At 34.3% G+C, this 5074-nt stretch overlaps 1 protein-coding gene and 1 long non-coding RNA gene across 2 annotated transcripts in view; one reads left to right on the top strand and one right to left on the bottom strand.

The window, feature by feature from the left end:
- The window catches only part of LOC107692290 (matrix metalloproteinase-17-like), an 84304-nt gene that overhangs the window by 62882 nt on the left and 16348 nt on the right, over window positions 1–5074 (top strand). The gene's annotated exons all lie outside the window — the stretch shown is intronic.
- LOC107692291 (uncharacterized) overlaps window positions 2674–5074 on the bottom strand; it is a 13276-nt gene continuing 10875 nt past the window's right edge. The window contains exon 3 of the long non-coding RNA XR_001634635.1: window positions 2674–2684. This is a non-coding gene — a long non-coding RNA (uncharacterized LOC107692291). The remainder of the gene's footprint in view (window positions 2685–5074) is intronic.

The raw sequence follows: 5074 nt of genomic DNA, 5'->3' as shown, positions 1-5074 counted from the left end.
GAGAGCTCCTGAGAAAGGAGCTGTTAAAATATATTTAGATGGTTTTTGGTACTTATACCGCAAATATATATTCTAAAGGACATCAAAACCTAAAATAAAACTCCAGAAAGGTGTACAATATGGGACCTTTAAAGAAAATGTTCTGCCCCTTCAGAGTGACGAAACATGGAGTAATAGGCTACTAAATAAAGAGCTGGATGTATTGTTTCAAAAGTGAGAAAGAACTTGTTATTAAGCGGTAGGCAGAACGTGAAACAGAATTTCGAAGTTTACAGCATGGTGCCCGCCAAAGGGTGTAAATAGCCTAAGTAATGTGATCCTGATAGAAACACACACACAGCCTCCTTCTGCTGCCAACGTAACTTCCACACGTGTCTATAGATGATAGGTAAAAACATGCCTGTGATTTCAGTTTTATTGTTGAATTTCAGTGCTATTTGTTTCAAAATCATACAATATTTCATTTCATTTAATTAAAATGTCATCTTAAATCATTAAGTAACAGAAAGAAAAATGTACATTTTCACATTAAAATTAATTATTTTTTAAGAAGCAGAGCTCGATATTTATCAAGAATATGAATTTTTAATGCTCAGATGATTGAACTCCTTAAAAAAAGACAAGCTTTATCATGCAAACGTGCTTCCCTTTCCCTGTTTCTTTTTCCCTCCAGCTCAGTCTGGAGAACTGTAAGCATATTGTTTTTGACACAACAAGAACTTTCTCTTTGAGGGAACAGAGGAATGAAACAGGAAAGAGGAAGTTCTGCTGTGTGTACAGTATAATTAACTCTTAATGGAGACTAGACAGAATCCAAACTGCTCCATTTGAGATTGCAATGAGACTGTTGTTATGACAGCAGGCGGATTGCTTTTATTAATTATTCCTTCATTGGCTGCTTACTAATGCAGACTGATTGTTGTGGCCAAAACAAAAGGCTCATTAAGCAGATGTTTTTTTGATAAACTTTTCGCAATTTGGCCCAAGCCTGTGATTCACTATTGTATTTAATGTCTATGTGCGTGTCCACGTTTTTTTGTGTGTATGACAAAATGAGGCAGAAGTCCCTGGTCCATTATCGTCCATTTTAGATTGCCGCCAGTCATTAGCAGTGACTATTGTTGATTTCCTTTCTGCAAACACACTGCGAGAGAGAGAGGGAGTGCTTTTTACCTTCAGAAGAAGGTTATTTTAAGAAATCATCAACTTCCTGCCCATGCTTCACTGACTTTAACGGATTAGTTCAATCAAAAATACTGCCATTGTTTACTCACCCTCATGTCCTTCAAAACTATTATTTTCTTTTTTTTGTATAACACAAAAGGAGAAATTTTGATTAATTATATTGGCTATTCTTTTACATGCAGTTGCAATAAATGGGACTTGAAGCTTTCAAGGTTCACAAAGGACATAAAAGCACAATAATATAATATAATAGTAGTTCATTTAACTTTTCTGCCTTATTTCAAATCTTTTGAATCCATGTGACCACAGTATTGAGTCAGTTTAACTTCAGAACCAGATCAGTTTGATTCATGAACAAATCATTCAGACTTGTTTTGTGAATTGGATTAACAATTAATTGAAAAGAAGTTAATTGAACTCAAAAAGTGTCGGTAACACTTTACTTAAAGCCTTTATGTATAATGCATTATAAAATGTTATTAAAGGGTTTATCACATTATAATTATTCATAATGTGCATTGTAATACATTGTCGTAAATAATTATAACTGAATTTAAAATGCATAGTGTAACAATTAATTGATAAGTGTTGATAACTGTGGTTAGAATTATTCATGAGATTGAACAATGCATTATAAAGTGCATTACAAGGCATAATTAATGCATCAAAACCACATTAAGCATAAAGGCTTTAAGTAAAGTGTTACCCTGAATTCATTAACGAATCATTCAGACCTGATTAACTGATGCATTTAAAAGATCTGACTCAAAAGAATGATTCAGTCTCAGTGATTCATAATTAAGAGTTGTGAAGAATTTAATTGAATAAGCAGTTTCTGATACAGTTGTCATATTGTTTTGGAAGATTTGAAATATTCATATGTCTGTGATTTGTGTTTTATTGTGCTTTTGCATCTTTTTGAAGCTTGAAAGCCACCACAATTTATTGCAAAAAGAGCAACCAATAGAAAACAAGAAACTCGTGCAGGTTTAGAAGGACGTGAGGGTGAGTAATTGATGACAGATTTTCCATTTTTGGGTGAACTATTCCATTAAAGCCATTCTGATTTGATAATCCAAAACACATGTATTTGTTTACTGAACAGAAGGTACTTTAAAACCATAACCTTCACTCAAACAAGCCTTTGAAATCCAGGGCCAAACTGTTAACATGCACAGGCTAGATTTCAGTATTAAAATAGTTTACACTCATTTATTTCAGTCATCTGTGACAGATACCTTCAGCTTGCTGCTTTAGGCTGCCATGTACCAGATGTTTCCAGTGCGTAAGGTCTTAATCAGATTTCTTCACATCCATCTGTCATCCTCCGCGTCTCCTCCTTTGGACCCTGATCAGCGCAAAGTTCATCTGGATGAATCGCTAGCTTGTGCTAAACAAATTAGCCTCTAGCAATCAGATTCAGCAGTTGCTAACCAGACGTGGGGTAAAACTCATCAGTCATGATAAATGTGATCCTCATCCTGATCCAGTCAATGATCCTCTAAATGTGTGATGGCTTAAAGGGACAGTGCAGCCAAAAATAAAATGTCTGACATTTATTACTCACCCTCATGTCCTTCTAAATAAAAAGTGTTTCTCCTTTTAAATGAATAGTTCACCCAAAAATGAAAATTTGTTGAAAATGTATTCACCCACAGCTAATCCAAGTTGTAGATGAGTTTGTGTCTTCATCAGAACAGATTTGGAGAAATTTAGCATTGCATCACTTGCTTACCAATTTATCCTCTGTAGTGAATGGGTGCCGTCAGAATGAGAGTTGATAAAAACATCACAATAATCCACGCAACATCCACACAACTCCAGTCCATCAGTTAAAGTCTTGTGAAGTTAAAAAGCTGTGTGGTTGTAAGAAACAAATCCGTCATTAAGGCATTTTAACTTTAAACTGTGGCTTCTTGCCAAAATCCATAAATCATAACAGTGAAAATGTCCTTTCCCTGTTGTCCTCTTACATCAAAATCCACTGACATATTTATTTAAAACTGTTTTGGATTGTTTTCGCTTGTACACAAAGCTTAATTTGTGCATATTTCTCTCTTCATTCAGACAAGACAACTTTTTCACTGGAAAAGGCGATATTATGGATAAAGGACTCATATTTTAGCCGGAAACAACCGTTAGAAGTCAAAAGCATCTTGATGGATTTATTTATTACAAACAAGCAGCTGTTTGCTTCACAACTGATCGACTGGAGTCGTGTGGATTACTTGTGGATTGTGTGTTTTTATCAGCTGTTTGGACTCTCATTCTGACGGCACCCATTCACTGCAGAAGGATCCATTGGTGAGCAAGTGATGTAGCACTACATTTCTCCAAATCTGTTCTGATGAAGAAACAAACTCTTCTACATCTTGGATGGCCTGAGGGTGAGCACATTTTCAGCAAATTTTCATTTTTGGGGGTGAGCTATTTCTTTAAGTTGCACAAAAGAATGAAAGTCATATGGGTTTAAAGTGACATGAGGGTGAGTAAATAATGACAGGATGTTCAGCTCTACCGTTCTTTTAAAAAGACACACATTTTGAGATTATGCCTGCACTGTGACTTTCCTCATCAAGTGAAAATCTGTCAGGTCCCAGCCTCTTTTGTTTCGTGTATTCTTTGAAGTGCATTACGCTAATGCAAAAAGCAGGTACCCACATGAGGGAGTAGAGCCTCCGTTAGTGATACACAGCTGCTTTTAATGAGCAAGTCACCGATTTAATCCTCTGTTTTGCTCAGAGGAGCTTGACTAGCTGCATTCTGCTTTTACAGACCTGCTGTGTAAGGCAACTGTCACGCATTTTGGCATTTTCACAGTTTGTAGAGCCCAAGGTCGTATTCTGTCTGTCTATAGATCTCTTCCTGTCTGTTTGTCTCTCTCTCTATTCCAACAAATCCAATGACACTTTCCTGTCTCTGGCTGTGTTTTTGTTGCCATCTCTAGGGGCCATTTAACAGAAAAGTGTGAATGTTTTTATGGCTGGCTGCATCGTTCAGATCTATGTACTAAAGTGAGATAATGAAAAAGGTGAGTAGCGTTTAATGGCGCAGTCCTCCCTGTCAATCACCAGCTCATTGTGTTGAAAATGACAATGTGGGTGGACATCCTGAACTATTCCCAATTTAATCACCATGGTTTCCAGGACATAATTGCACTGGATGTCTTCATCCTTATGAAGCAAGCTGTTTGATGTTCAATAGGACAGCAATATCACAAAAGAAATCTGTTTTCAGTTTCACTTAGATTACATGGAGGGCAAATTGCTGAAGTCTTCTGCTTCTCAGGTTGTTCTCCCCGTGTGTTTCTCAATAATTTCTCAAAATGTGCTCATATTTGCCAAGCCAGAGATCTCATCAAATTATATGATATTTGATGAATACATAATGAATAAAATATATTTCTTTGTAGAAATTATTATATGGAAAATATTACTACTCACCAATAGAATGCTGTTAAATGTGTAAAGCTGAAGTGAAATTTCAAACTACGGTCATCATCAATAAAATAAAAATAATTTGTGATTCATTTAATGATTAAAATAATGTAAAAAAAAATCTAATTTATAATTTGTATAATTATTATTAATTATAATTTATTTATTACTATTATTATTAATTTTATATTAATATTTTTTTTTGTATTTTACAAATAAAAATATTACTACTCACCAATAGAATGCTGTTAAATGTGTAAACCTGAAGTGAAATATAAAACTATGGCCATCAATAAAATAAAATAAGCTGTGATTCATTTAATGCTTAAAATAAGGTCATTATTATTTGTGATTAAAATAATGTTTTTTTATTATTATTATTATTAATTATATTTTTTTTTTTTTTTTTTTTTTTTATTTACCTGTTCCCCAGTTTTTTTTTTTTTTTTGTT

Source organism: Sinocyclocheilus anshuiensis, unplaced genomic scaffold (assembly GCF_001515605.1).
Source record: "Sinocyclocheilus anshuiensis isolate Anshui unplaced genomic scaffold, SAMN03320099.WGS_v1.1 scaffold478, whole genome shotgun sequence".
NCBI classification, from domain to species: Eukaryota; Metazoa; Chordata; class Actinopteri; order Cypriniformes; family Cyprinidae; genus Sinocyclocheilus; species Sinocyclocheilus anshuiensis.
Note: the sequence above shows the minus strand (reverse complement) of the source record. Positions and strands in the feature narration are given on the sequence as shown.